Below are 15,409 nucleotides of genomic sequence, written 5' to 3' on the forward strand. Positions count from 1 at the left end.
AAAGGGGTCTTGTGCCCTGGACAGTGGCTCTCCAAACAGCAAGGTAGCAGGTGGAGCATCCCTGATGGCATCAGTACTATTGTAGAACTCCTTCACTTGGTCCATAATTGTCTTTCATGGAGTGCATAAGGGTTCTAGATTGTCGAATTCCAATAGGAGCAGTTGGGAGCCTCCTGGTCACTGCTGCTGGTCACGTGGTGGGGATGGCATGCCTGAGTTTTGGCATGTTTCTTTTGTGTGGAAAAGGAAAAGCAGCAAATACTACTCTCGTAGTCACCCTGAACTGAAAAGCTAGGAGAATAAGTGACATCCAAGAAATGTATACTATGCATTACCCTGTTTCTGCATTACCCTGTTTCTGTGCATTCAAGCTGAGAAGCTATCTGTGTCTTTTTGTTGTTGTTATTGTTGCAAATATGGTTGTGTGGCATTCCCACCAAAAGGATATCAAGCTGTCCCTGCACTGGAAACTGATAGCTCTCTAATCTGCAAAGGGATCTTTCACCATGAAAGGTCCACTGTAAAAGCAAATTATAATGTCAACTTCTTTCCTATGGAATAGGATTTATCCCCACCCCTTTGAATATCTGGCCAGTGCTGTGAAATATTAGTGCAGCAGCTACTTCCCAGATGAGTCAGTGGGGCTGCTGTAATAACATTCCAGCTCATTTCAGCCATCAGATAAGAGACACCTCACACATGCGGAGCGCACAGTTACCACCACTGACTGAGTCAGAAATAAAACTCCCAAGGACACTCTGAAACCAAGGGAGGTCTCCCTGTCTTACTGGGAAAAGCTCTCGAGCTCTTTTGTAATGGAATAAATTATTGTTGCCTCTCCAAAGCAGGGTGTACCTTAACAGGCATGTCTAAACAGTTTAACTTCTGCCATATTCCTGCCACACCAGATATTTTGCACCAGATTCTCTGTGAAGATTATCCAGGTACAGGATAATGCAGTGTCGGCTCCAGATTTTGGAAGGCCCTTGGGCAAGACACCTTCAATGGGTGTCTTGCCCAAAGGCCTTCCAAAATCTGTGAGACACCTTCAATGGGTGTCTCACAGCCATTGTCACCAGCTGCTATTGCTCCTCATCCTCTTTCTCGTCATTGCTAGCACTTGCTTGCTTGCTTAACAGGCAGAGAACCAGTGGGCAAGCAGCCTGTAGAATCTACTGCTGCTGCTGCTGCTTCTGCTGCTGCTCCTCCTCCTCCTCCTCCTCCTCCTCCTCCTCCTCCTCCTCCCCAGCACTGTCTAAAGAGAGGCAGGTAAACAAGCAGGCTGGAATGATGAATGTCCTGCCATCTTTTTGGATGAATGGAGTTAGGATCTAGGAATATTAAAAAGAAAGGAATGGGGACTTGAGTGCTGGACAGCACACTGATTTCAGTGCCTCTTACCTGACCTATTTCTGGTTTCCCTTTGGTGGTGCAGAATTTTGGCAAACTGTCGTACAAGGTGAATTCCTTAAAAAAAAAAAAGTTTAATAACATTTCTTGGTTACCCTATTTAAGAATATGGTAGTGTAAGGCTTATTACTAGAGATCTGCCAGACCAATTTTGCTCATTTCTATTTTAAACTGAAGCCTGAGCATTATAGGTGTGCAGAAAATTTTGAAAGTTCAAAGCTTTGAGCAGCTCAGGAAGGGAAAGAGATAAGGCAAAGGGCAAGTTAATGCATATGCCCCACATTGTGTATGTAATGTTACACAGTGTGTGTATGCACATGTAATAATGTTTACTCTTGTGAGCTCTTAGAGTGCAGGGCCAATGAAAATACAGGCAGAGAATGTTGGGAAAGGGGCTGAAGAAAAGTCAGTTGGGGATAGTTAGAAGAAGAGATGCTGAGAAAGAGCTGAAAGCACACCAGAGGGAGAAGAGAGAGAAAAATCACATATCCTGTGTTTTTGACCTGTTTTGTTCTCATATTTGCTGGCTAATTTGTAATACATTTATTTTAAAAGTGTAAAGTTGTTCCAGTTGGAAGGGAAATGGGAAAACATATTTTAATCCAATCATTTTCAGACTACTAGCCCCTGTGGCAGCACGGGATTTGCACTAGTACTCAGATAAGACAGAATTCCTCTCTGGTTGCTGATATGAGCGGTGTGCAAAAATACTAACAAATAACTCATGTGGTCAGCATTTATGCCATGTCCTGTCTTAGCCTGAAGTAGTGGCTTAGGAGGAACTAAGTCTTCCTAGAGGTCTACCATGTGCATTTTTTGAATGTTTAGAATGTACATTTGTCCTTAGAAAATAATTAGACTGAACCTACTAGATGACTTTCACTCAAGTCTCTGGTTGCAAAAGTTACCTGCTGATAGAACCTAGCGGGAATATACGTGCTTTGATTCTGTCCATATTTATTCATTTGTTCTCATCAATTTGGACCAGTGATCTGAACACAAAGGAAGCCATTACACACCGAAATGAGGTCTTCTTGTTTTACGCTCCACATTTGACAAATATTCATCTCAGCTACAGCAGCTGATTTAATTATCCCACTCTTGGTTTCTGCATTCCTTTTGATCTTGACCAGAAGTTGAGAGAGCCCTCGGTTCAAACAGGGGGCCAGAAAAACTCAGCAACTTTACATCCACCACTTATTCTCCCTACATTTCAAAACTCCATCTATGAAACTGGGGCAGCACTACTGTTTTGTACAAGAGCTTTACAAGAATAAATCCATTAATGCATACGAAGTGCTTGGAAACATAATGACAGTCATTAGCACCATAGAAAAGTCCCTGAATTAATACACTGATTACTCACAAATATAATTTGGGTTTTCAGGGATGCAAATTTCATTCAATTGTTGTTCTCTTTATTCTGATTTTAGCAAGCTGACTACCCCCTCCCCCACCGCAGCGACACAGGATTGAAAGCAGAATGCAAGTTAATTCTCAGTAAACCCTCGGATTAAATCCTTAGCAATAAGACTAATCATACTCTTACAAAGCAAACTATATGATGTTTCCAATTTGAGGAGACAGTTGGGAGGTTTCCTTTTCTGCTCACAGATTTCTTTTTGAATATATATTCTTACGTGGAAACTGATTTTTCAGAAATAAACCAAAGACTGAAGTGAGAATTCCCTCTCACAAAATAGAAACTGCTTTCAGGGCAGTTAATTATTGTATACCTGCACTGGATTTTTGTTATTTTTCATATTAGGTCAGAATAGGATCCAGGATCCATAAAATTCTGTGAATTTCTCTCCCTTTTTAACATTATAAAAAGTCTTACTTTCATTGTCAACTTCTTTGCCCAAGTTCAGGTGAGACTAATGATCACAAGGTTCAAATATGAATATCCAACAAATTGCCTAGATAATCCAAACAGCCAGGTTTTTTAGTGCATAAATGATAGCTTAAAGTTGCAAAATGAGCTTCTTTTAGCCTTAATAGTTCCAGTTATTCTGACTGAAAGCCACTTTTCAATCTAGTTTTTGCCAAATGGAACCACAAAATGAAATACAATGCTAAATGATACTTTCTGAGGCAAAAAGATCTAATTTCTGTGTTCAAAAGAAAAGAGAAGGGGTGGAAGTACTTGCCTTTTAATGTTTGAATGGTGGGACTGAAATGGGTGCCTTTCTTTGCTGCCCATCACTGTTCAAGCGTTATGAAGAACAAGAAGTAGTACGCGCAGTAATAGTAGACTTGGACTACAATTATGTGACTCTGCTGGTTGTGTACATTTGTGCATATGGGAAAGGAGTAGTGTTCAGTATTTCCTGATTTTCAAAATTACAGGAGAAAAATAAATATGCTTGCTTAGACCTGATTGTTTCTCTGCAAACTCATTTGAGTTGGTGTTCATCAAGGGCCATGGCTTGTTGTAGGGTTGTGGGGTGGGTTAGAAGCCACCCCTACCATGCCATGCACAGGGTCCGGATGACATGGCAACCCGCGGTGTGGTATGAGTAATTAGGCAACTGTCAGTTGCATGAGCAGCATGTGCAGGGGCGAGAGAAACAACCCATATTGCATTGTTTCCCCTGCTGGTTATGTGAACCTGGCCTTCATGACCACCAGCCTACACTCCCGATTTATGGATTGGAGATCAGATCATGGCATTACTTTATTCCATTACTTTATTCCATCTACAATAGTTTTAAAGAGAATTTTTAATCTATTTTTTGGGGGTTGTTATCTTTGGTCAAGATGATTTACAGGTTTTTGAAGCTCTATGAAACTCATTTTCCATAGACAATAACACTGCACACCACAGGCAATTATGTTTCTATTATACCCCCTTAAGCCTCTGAGAAAAACTAACAACTCTATCTAGTATAATATATATGCGTGCAAGGCACCATCTTTAGAGCACACTTATCTCTATTTCTTCATTCTGTCAAGAAAAGGGAGCAATGATCCATCCATCTGTACCTCCAGACACTTTTATCCTGTCTTTCTCAAGTTTGAATTGACTCATAAGATCTATAAAACGCCATACATAAACGTGTGATTAAAACAATAACAGTATAAGAAGAAACAGCTGTAATAGGTGCAGCAGCAGAAAACCAATATAACCCCTCTCTGCTTGACTCTGCCATCAACAACCAGCAAATGCCTTCTGAACAAAGAATGAATTGTACACACTTTTCTCAAGGCAATAAGAGAATGTGCATCTCATCTTGGAGACCATTCCATACCTGTAGACTCACCACAGTAAAGGACCCATTTCTTTCTGGGGTTGTCCTAGCCTCATATAGGCTTACTGAAGAGGATCTTAATTGCTAAAGGGGCCACATATGGGAGCGGTAATCCTAGGCCATGATATAGAAATTGAAACTGACACATTTGAATGGTGCTGAAAGGTAACTGGAAGCCATTGTAGTTGCCACAGCATAGGCTGAATATGCTCCACCCTAGTGCACTTTGTAAACATGTTCATATACCCCCTGCAGAATGCAACTTACCCTTTTGACTTTTTTTTTGGGGGGGGGCATCACTTTACGACATTAAGTCAAATGTGTTTCAGTACCCTGGTAGAGGCCAGTTCAGACAAGATGGCAGGCTAGGTGGGGTAACTCCCAAGCTGGCATACACCTGTTGTATATGCTCCCAGTGCCTAAGCCAGAGGCGTTGAGCTTCTTTCAGCGTCAACCCACAACCGCTGACCCGCTTTGGGATGCCTGGATCTTGCTTTGGATTCAGATCCGAAATGGGTCAGCCTGGACCTGAAGCACCCTGAGTCGAATTGGGGCTGATCTGGAAGCTCCAAATCGGCCTCCGAAGTGAATCAGGAGAAGCTGTGCATAGCCCTAGTAACTAAGCCATAGGAAAGGTGAGCACTAAGGCTTCAGGACGGGTACACTGGAGGGCTGCATTGGGATCCCAGGAGGGCTGGATTTGGCTCCAGGGCCTGAGGTTCTACACATCTTAGCATTGTTGTGGTTAGCATAGACAGAATGTTCAACTAAGAGGAAAAAATGGTGCATAGATGATATAATGAAAGAACAGTGTTGTTTATCAAATGATGCTGTGCAAATAAGTTCTGGTTTAAATGGCTAGTGCTCGAGACCCTGTTCAATTGCAAACCATTTTTGATCCCAAGCTGACACCATTTGCAATTCATATACTCATGGATGACCCTGTCCTCACTGAAAACAGTGTAATCGGTCTTCTATACATAAAAGAGAGAGCCAGTGACTTCAGGAACCAGCTGAAAGTGGTCCTGCAGTAGATGTTACAAAATAGAGACGATTTGCCTTCCCCCCCCCCTTTTTTTCTTTTTTTGTGGCCTGCCGATTTCTGAAACTGAGCACTGAACTAATTCATCTTTTCCCCACACTGCTTTTGCCTGGAGGGTGAAAAATTACATAAAGTCTGTGTCACCGTACCTGTTAGAACAGTGGGTAAACAGTGTGAGACAAAAGATAAAGCCATCTCTCCTGTTAGTTGTCTCATGTGACAGATGAGTCAGGAGCCTTTGGTCAGCATTATGTGCAAAAGGCAAAACCCTGGGATGGATAAAAACAGGGGAGATGGTGATGAAATGACATCCACAAATGGTACCTGAGGGTAGAAAGGCAAGATATAGCTACACCTGCTGCAAACAAAATAAATAGGTAAAAACTTGGTTCGGCTGTTTGTTTTTCAGACTTTAGAGACATCAAAATTGCCTGAGTTTTCATCTCTAATATATTTCAGCTCAACAGATTGTTGCATATAGCAGAATATATTGTTGGCTTTGGAACCACTTTGGGAAATAAACATTCTGACATTATTATTGCCAAGCAGGCCAAAGAGATTTGTACTCTTTTGGTTTCTGTGGAGAAAAGTAACTAATGTAAGATGCAAAAGCTTTGTTCCACCTCACACGCTACTTCCCCCCCCTACTTCCTTGTCAGCAGACATTCAATATATTATAATGCCAGCACAAATGTCTTTTCCACATCGGATATCTGTCACATTCCCAGCCAGAACCAGAAAAAGACACAATTGTCATCATACACACAATAAATTCTGCACACACAAAAAAGAAAAAACAGGAAAACAGGAATGAGTGAAAAGATAATCTTTTCTGAGAAACTATTCATATATGAGAAGAAGTAGAACATATCCAGCATGGCTGGGGATGATGGTATTTGTAGGGATTTAAATGATGATGGGATTTAAATACCTGGCATTTTCTCTCAGAGTGAAAGCAGCATAGGAGTCTGGGGGATATGGAATAATGGTATCCGTTGCTTTTCTAACAAGCGAGTCAGTTTATCTTCCAGATATGTAAACGTTTATAAACAGTTTGTACGTTTGGAGCCTTTCACTCTTTATGTGTTATCCTTTCATAAATGTATAATTTTATTATGTTAGATTCTAACAAGGGAGTCAGTTTATCTTTCAGATGTATGGATGTTTGTAAATAGCTTGTGTGCTTTCAGCCTCTCATTCTTTAAGTTAATCTTATTTATATTATATTTTTAAATTATATTTTTTAAATTAAAATTTTATATAATGATTTAAGATTAATGAGATATACAGTGGAGGACATATGAGTATATATAAACCCCTACTTACCTGGTAAAACTGTGCTTGACCATTTGCCTGCCAAATTGAGTTTTCTAATGTTTTTGTCCCTGCATTGACCTAGTAAAGAGCAAGACCTAGTTTAGAGCAGGACACTTTGCTAGAAAAGGCTCTGCTTCCTCCTATGTTGCAGGTGGGTAACCCATGGCCCACATATCTCATGCAGGCCTCAGAGACCTGGATTGTGGAATCCTGCAGTTGCCCAAACCCCCTAAATGGCCCTCTTCCCCCACAAGCTCAGCTGCTTGGCAGGCCGAGCAAGCAGGATTGGGATGGAGAAGAGGCACATGGGAATGACCCTTTCTGTACACTTTCCTCCCCATTATTATTATTATTATTATTATTATTATTATTATTATTATATTTATTTATTTATTTATTTATTTATTTATATAGCACCATCAATGTACATGGTGCTGTACAGAGTAAAACAGTAAATAGCAAGACCCTGCCGCATAGGCTTACAATCTAATAAAATCAAAGTAAAACAATAAGGAGGGGAAGAGAATGCAAACAGGCACAGGGTAGGGTAAGCAGGCACAGGGTAGGGTAAAACTAACAGTATAAAGTCTGCACAACATCAAGTTTTAAAAGCTTTAGGAAAAAGAAAAGTTTTTAGTTGAGCTTTAAAAGCTGCGGTTGAACTTGTAGTTCTCAAATGTTCTGGAAGAGCGTTCCAGGCGTAAGGGGCAGCAGAAGAAAATGGACGGAGCCGAGCAAGGGAAGTAGAGGCCCTTGGGCAGGCGAGAAACATGGCATCAGAGGAGCGAAGAGCACGAGCGGGGCAATAGTGTGAGATGAGAGAGGAGAGATAGGAAGGAGCTAGACCGTGAAAAGCTTTGAAGGTTAGCAGGAGAAGTTTATATTGGATTCTGAAGTGAATTGGAAGCCAATGAAGAGATTTCAGAAGCGGAGTAACATGGTCAGAGGAGCATGATTTAAACCAGGAAGTTGGTGTGTGGCAGGATGTCTGTCATTTTCATGCCATTTCTGTATTTTTCAGGACTGAATACACCTTGGATGCACTCCTGGGCTGAGTATGCACTGGATATGGTGGCTCTTCCACCAGAGCAGCTCCAAGGTAATTTGAGCATAGGATTGTTCTGCCAGACTGCCTCAACTTTTAACCCCCACCACCCACCACCCCACACCAGATGAAGGGCTGTGCACTAGCCCCTTCATATGCCATTAAATGCCTGGGAGGAGAGGACAGTCTCCTCCCAGGCATTTAATGTTGGTGATGACAATGTTGGTGCCAGGCAGGCTTCGCTGGGGAGATCATTCCATAATATGGATCATTCCATAATTATCATTAAACCAATGGGATCTTCCTGAAATACTAGAGGTACTGCAAGTTTCTTGTGTTGCTTTTGTTACTGCTCTCAGCAGTTTACAGTCTGGAAGTGCAATGCAATGTGTGTGTGTGTTTTTAAAAAAATACCAAAGTTTTAAAGGACAAAATTAATCCTCCTTAAAGAATTAAGCTTCATTTTCAGCAGAACGAACAATGGATTAGTAGCAGTATTTCATATTTTCTGAAGTGCAGCCAGCCAGGTGCACATTAACACAATGTAAATACAGCTTAAAATGCAGGAAGATTTTAGGCAACTCTCTAATACGTTTTACCTGAGTGAGAACTGGCCAGGAGACTGGTGTTAATATTTCTAGACTATGCAGTGGCGGTTGTAAATTTGGTCCTTTTAACTTCAGAACCCACACCAAATGGGTCCAGAACACCCCAGTGGGTTACCACTGCTAATCCAGCAGACAAACATCAAATCCCAATAGATAAACATCACCACAGGCATAACTGTAAATAAGAATCAATTTATTTCAGAAAATTACAAAATTAAAGAAAATAAACGATGGCATGGTGGTTATATAAGAGTAAAATATCTCTCTCTGTGATTACAAGAAAAGAGAATGCAACAAAAATATAACATTAATTAAAAGAATTGCAGTTGTCAAAGCAATTTTATTACAAATTTAGCTAATAAGATAAACAGCTTGCGCTTCTAACATTGTTATGACCCCTCCTTATCCGCTCCTGCTTACTACTTGCAGTTTAAAGCTTAAATTAAAACAAAACAAAACAAAAACATAATAGTTAAATCTCCCTTTCCAACTTCCTGCACATTACTTGAATATAAAACTATGCTAAAGCATTATTAAGTTCCTCTAGGCTTGTGAAGAATAAAAATTGAAGTTAGAGTGAAAGAGGAATCCTGAGACCTGGAAATAATTCTAAGTTCCATCATGAAATAACTCCAAGTCCTAAATGGATATTTAAATGGATATTGCTGTTTTTATGCTTTTGATAGTTTTGAAATTTCTGTATATTTGTTTTTAATGCTCACTATTTTAAACTTTTGTAAACTGCCCAGAGAGCTTCGGCTATGGGGCAGTATATAAATATAGTAAATAAATAAATAAAGTCTTGAAATAACTTCAGAAAATGCAGCCTTCGCTACCTGCGTTTCTATACACTTGTTCTGGTCAAAGGTGGAAGCCCCAATGAGTGATGAAGCCACCATCTTCCAATCACAAATGGCATGAATAAGTGACTGGCCACTTATTCACCAATCAGAAGTTAGGTGTCTCCCCCTCCCCAACATCTCATGTTATACCCATGTGTTTTGGGGAACATCTCTGGTATTACCATTAATGGTTAATTTGCAGGCCCTTTCTACACCTAAGGGTGTAGAGGGAGGAACGCGGGAAGATTGCGGACTTACCTGCTTCCGTGATCCTCCCTGGGCATCCAAACGGAAGCATGATGTCCAGGAAGGGAAGAGGGGTGTCGCACCCACTGTGTCCGCCATTTCTTTTTTAAAGACGCGGGAGCCGGAGAGCAATTGCGTTCCAGCAAAATGTAAGTGAAAACAAACAAAACAGAACAGCCCCGACCCCATTCCCCCCCTCCCCAGTGTCCCTGTACGCTCCTCGGCCCGACTCCTTCCCTCTGCTGACCCCCACTACTTGCAGGGAGGAGGAAAGAAGCCAGGAGGGGTGCCCACACCACCCGCGGTCCTCGGATCATCCCGGGACCACGGGTAAGATCGGGATAACTGCCGAAAAATGGTGGGGTCATCCCTGCCTGCTCCCAGGATCCCCTGTGCATCATTTGGACACACAGGGACAAATCAGGGGCAATCCTGGGAAAAATCCACGGTGTAGAAAAGGCCCAAGTTTACTAAAACATGGCTACAAGTCTGCCATATGGCTGTGTTATCTTGACTGATGTATTTCTCTCTCTGGTACATCTTCTTTGAACTCATGTATACCTTTGGATATAGTTGGTCATTTCCCTTCAAACACCTCCTCCCAATTGTCACACGTGCTCAGGGCTATGACTTTCCCTGCCCAACTAGCGTCGAGTAAGGACATTCACTTATCAGCAGGTTTTGACACCATCAGGTGTCAAAACAGTACTTTTCCTTCTCCTAGTGGGCATCTGAGCATGCTCAGTTCCTCTGTTCAGCTCACTCATACACTCTGCCAGCACATGGTGGCCTGTAACAAGTTCTTCAACGCCTCTTGTAAAGTCAACTGCATCCCCCCCTTTTCTTCAAAGACCGTCCTGCAAGTCTTAGCTAGAGAGTTAATTAGATAACATTAATTAGTACAGAATCAAAACTTCAAGGTCTTTGTTCCCACGGCTCAGGGGTCTGGTATATACAACTAGGGGGTCTTTCAAATATAAGTCTGGGGTCTTTTAGGGGGTCTTCTTGTAAGTCTCCCCAAAACCCTCACTGAAGTAATTAAACCATTCCAGTTAAAATTAGCCATCTTTAACTCGAAGTAACCTCTTCTGTGCCTCCTAATTTAACCCTTTTAGCACCAGATTAACAGTTGTGAACTTTAAATCAATACCTTAAGGTTGTAATCCTATACACGTCTGCATAGAAATAAGTCTAATTGAATTCAATGGGGTTTATTCCCAGTTAAGTGGGCATAGGACTGCAGTGTAAAACTGTGATCCTCTACACGCTTGGGACTAAGTCCTACTGAATGCAATGGGTCTTACTTCTGAGCAGACATGTATAGGATTGCACTGTAAGTCTGATTCTCTCTAGTGCCATACGACATTACTGTGTGCTCCAAGGGCATTTGCTCAAGAAGGAATACAAAAATGTCATGAATCTTCCCCAGTACAGATGTGTAATGCAAAGGACAACTTTCGGTTCAGTGATATTTCAGGAAACTGCATAAACTCAACTTGAGGTGGAGGAGGGGAACCCCACCCATCTTTTGCCAAGAATCCAGTTTTCATATTTATGATATAACGGAACACAGAATTAAAAATCCTATTTATATATGTCTCTGGCACAGCACTCATTTGTTTCCATGGGGTTTGTGTGGGAGAACCTTCACATGGATCCAACTTTACCCCATGAATCAGATCTATCTATCTCCCACTCTGCTGCCAATAATGGCTTTTACAACAACCCATTACCAGTGAATCAGCCGCCTCAGCTTGCCACATGGTAGGGCCGGTTCTGCATTGCCTTCCAAGGTGACTGCTTACTTATTCTCTAACCACTGGCCTTTTCTGTTGCTTTATCATGACTGGAAGGAGAGGATTATAACCTGGGTTATAATGCTCCCAGGGGATTATTTCAACACATTGGTTGATGTGTGTGTAAGGGTGAAAGAGAGTGAATGTAATTATTTGTGCTACAGTATTTGGAGATTCTATCTTGGATACCACAGCTGGGTCAGTAGGGGGTAACAGCAGAACTTTAAAATGATTTTCTTCCCCGCAATAATTAACTTGCTATAGCTGTGCATCTCATTCTAGAAATTCAAAGACGCTGGAAAATGTCAGCATGGCAAGTACATGGACGATAATTGTATGTTGTCTAATCTTATCTGGATGTGTCCCCTCCAGTGGTTTCCTGCTGGTAAACCACAGAAAAGAGAGGCAGTGGTTAGTAAACTGGGGGAAATGAAATGTAACACGGCTTCTGCAATTAATATAATGGCATCCTTGTTCAGCGGATATTGCTAATTAAAGTAAGTGGGTTTTCCCCATTATGTGGGCTCTGGAAAGGGGTTTGAGGGAATGTACAGTAGAAGCTGCAACATGGGGTTAGCGGTGGTTGAGGTGAGCGGTGGTAATCTATTAGCACTGTGTCAACCTACAACTGCCTGCACATCATAAGGCAGACCCTGTATGTGTATTCACATAGAGGCTTCTTCATCTGGATCCAAACAAATACAAATGTATGGTTTTTATGCAATGTGGCCTCCTATGGATTTTTTTTAAAAAATTTTTTAGAAAAAGCCCTTGTCCTTCACTACTTTGGCAGCCCTATACACCAGTTCTTCACCATATGTCTGTAGATCATTCTTCCCCAATCTCGTACCCTCCAGATGTATTAGACTATAATCCACATAGCTGGTTGGGGGATTATGGGAGTTATTATTATTATTATATTTATTTGTATCCCGCCTTTTGCCCAATGCTGGGCCTCAAGGTGGCCTTACAAAGTTTAAAATATACATGGGGGGGGGGGAGGGAAACAAAACCACAGACAATTAAAAAATACACTACAAAATTATAAGACATTAACATAGATGGAGGGCTGGATTATTCTCCAAAGGCCTGCTGGAACAAAAAAGTTTTAGCCTGCTTCCGAAAGCCCATCACGGAAGGAGCCGGCCTAGCTTCCCCGGGAAGAGAGTTCCAGAGCACCGGAGCAGCCACCGAGAAGGCCCTCTCCCATGTTCCCACCAAGCGTGCCTGTGAAGAAGGTGGGACTGAAAGAAGGGCTTCTCCAGAAGATCTCAAAGCATGGGCAGGCTCATAAGGGAGAATACGTTCTTACAATACATCTGGAGGGCTCCAGGTTGGGGAAAGCACTTGCACATCAAAGTTATTTTTGTTCTAAATGTACTCATAATTACTGTCTCTGGGTCCCCAAACTCAAAAGCCTGCTTATTCGGCAGCAGCTTCTGGATTCCAGTTGCTGCTGGACAATGTTGGCAGCAGCTGTAGTGGTGACCAGTGGCAGAGATGGAGAAAAGTGTCTTTCTTCTTCCCTCTCTTTCCTTACTTGGCACCTGAAACACAGATGAAGCAGCCTTACAGCACCAATGACTAGGGAGGGAGAGGAGAAGTGGAAGAAAGAAGATGGATATAGAACTCCTCCTTTCCACCATGGCAACGACCCCTTCCGTCCTTCCTTCCACACCTGCTAAATTCTTCTCTGGCATGGATTGCAATTTGGGCCAGAGAAGAACTATGTGTGGGATTGGGCCCAACTTGAAATAAAGGTGAGCATTACCAGCATGCTGAATTTATATTCTGAACTAGATGAGTACGATGCTCAGTGACATTACTATTAGGATCAGAGGTTTGTCCACAATTCGTCTTTTATTTCTCAGACAAGGAAGAGAGATTAGGTTTCTTCTCACATTAATCATATGAAAGAGGTAAACGTGTTGAAAGGGGCACCCCCAGCCCACTCCCGTGGTTTTGTGGCTCCCTGACACTGAGCATGGACATCTGAATCAGGGAAACATATGTTGCCTAGAGGCCTACCTGTGTAGGCTTCCTTAGCTCTGATGTCGCCTGCGTTGTTTGAACAGGCACATTGTGTCTTATGTTGTATGTTATGCTTTTAATTGTTGTGAACCACCTAAACAGCATCAGTTGTTGGGCAGTTTAGAAAAGTAAGAAATAGCGAAATAAAATAAACCTTTGGTGCAGCCACTTTAGGAATATTAAACAGCTTGGTACCAGGTTAATTGAAGGACTGCTTTCACCCATACGATCCTGCCTGTATTTTAAGATCTGCCTCGGGGGTCCTTCCCAAGTGCCTGCCATTAAGATAGCTCAGGTTGGCTTGTTCAAGTTAGGGCCTTCTCAGTGGTGGCTCCAAAACTTTGTATCTCTGTTCTATTTTTTTTTAAAAAATAAAGTTTTTATTAAAGATTTTCATATATCTCTGTTCTATTGACATGCATCTTGCCCCTTCTGTACATACATTCAGGTGAGGCTTGAAGACCTTCCTTCCTCTTCAATGCTGAATACTTACTCTGAGTAAATATATGTATTGGGATGTCTCCTATCTGAAATTGAAACTACTTTAAAAGGTACCTTTCCTAGCTAGTAAAATTGCCTCAGCCGTTTAGCTAGTACACACTGGTGGCTGGGAAGGATTACATTTCCAGGGGTGGGGGAAGCAAATAGATTGGCATTGAGAGATCTATGGCCACAGGCCTTTAAAAATCCAGAGTGTTCTGGCACTGCATTATCTCTCCTTTGATAGCTGCAGATTACTGGAACTTGTCAAATTGCAAGAAATATGCAATTTACGAATGCCTTCCCAACAAATTTAGTCTCTTATATACAGCTCCCCGGAAAAGCTAACGTAGTACAGTCACAACTTTAATTCTATTCATTCTGATAGTGGATATCCCACCCACCCCTGTCATATCCATTGCCTCTTCTTTAAAGGGGTAAACGTCTACGGACCTTTAATTTTAAGTCTTCAGTTCTAAGCAGTACAAACCTATTAAGAAGCAGGTCACATGGAACTGAGACCTACTTTTGAATAAACATGTTTGGGATCAGGCTGTTTGCTTTCCTTGTTAAAACGTGTATGAACATCAGAGCTTGGGGTTGAAATTGGCATTTGGCTTGGTGGCATGATCAGCTCATTCAAGGAAACACAAGAATCTAGATGTTATGAGGAAATGACCTTCGAGAAGGGCTAGAGCAGATCAGGCTGAGGAGGCTGTAAAAGTCCAAAACGGTAAAGAGTCACATTCCCTCATGTGTAATCTGTTGGAGGCCAAATGCCAGCAGTGAGTGGGGTTAAAGTCAGTGGTAGGCCGGCCGGCAGGCCACCCCTTTTTCTCTGCTTCTCTCTCTCTCTCTCTCTCTCTCTCTCTCTTTCTCTCTCTCTGACATCTAGTGCTGGCTCCAGGTTTCTGAGGAGCATTGGGCAAGACACCCTCAATGCCCCCTTCCCTCAGTAACTCTATTTTCTCTCCCCCATTGTCACCAGCTGTTAAATTTTTTCATCCTCTTTGTCACCATTGGTATCACTTGCTTGCAGAGAGCCAATGGGAAGAGGCATTTACTGCTCCTCCTCCCCACCTCTGTTGTCTGGATCAGAGTGAGTGGCAGGTGAGCAAGCAAGTTGGAATGGTGAAGAGGAGGAGCAAGTCCAGGGAGTTCTTGTCAGTAGGCCCCTACTGGGCTGAGGGCTGGCGCCAGGTGCCTGCCAATGCCAACCCTTGACGCTGGCCCTGATGCTATTCCTTTCTTTTTCCTTGTCCCCACCCCTCTTCCTCCCCACTTAGTGGGCTGCGAGGGTAAAGACAAACAGCTCTTGCCAGGCGACCACACTGCTTGCTG

Source organism: Elgaria multicarinata, chromosome 4 (assembly GCF_023053635.1).
Source record: "Elgaria multicarinata webbii isolate HBS135686 ecotype San Diego chromosome 4, rElgMul1.1.pri, whole genome shotgun sequence".
In the NCBI taxonomy this organism is placed as follows: Eukaryota; Metazoa; Chordata; class Lepidosauria; order Squamata; family Anguidae; genus Elgaria; species Elgaria multicarinata.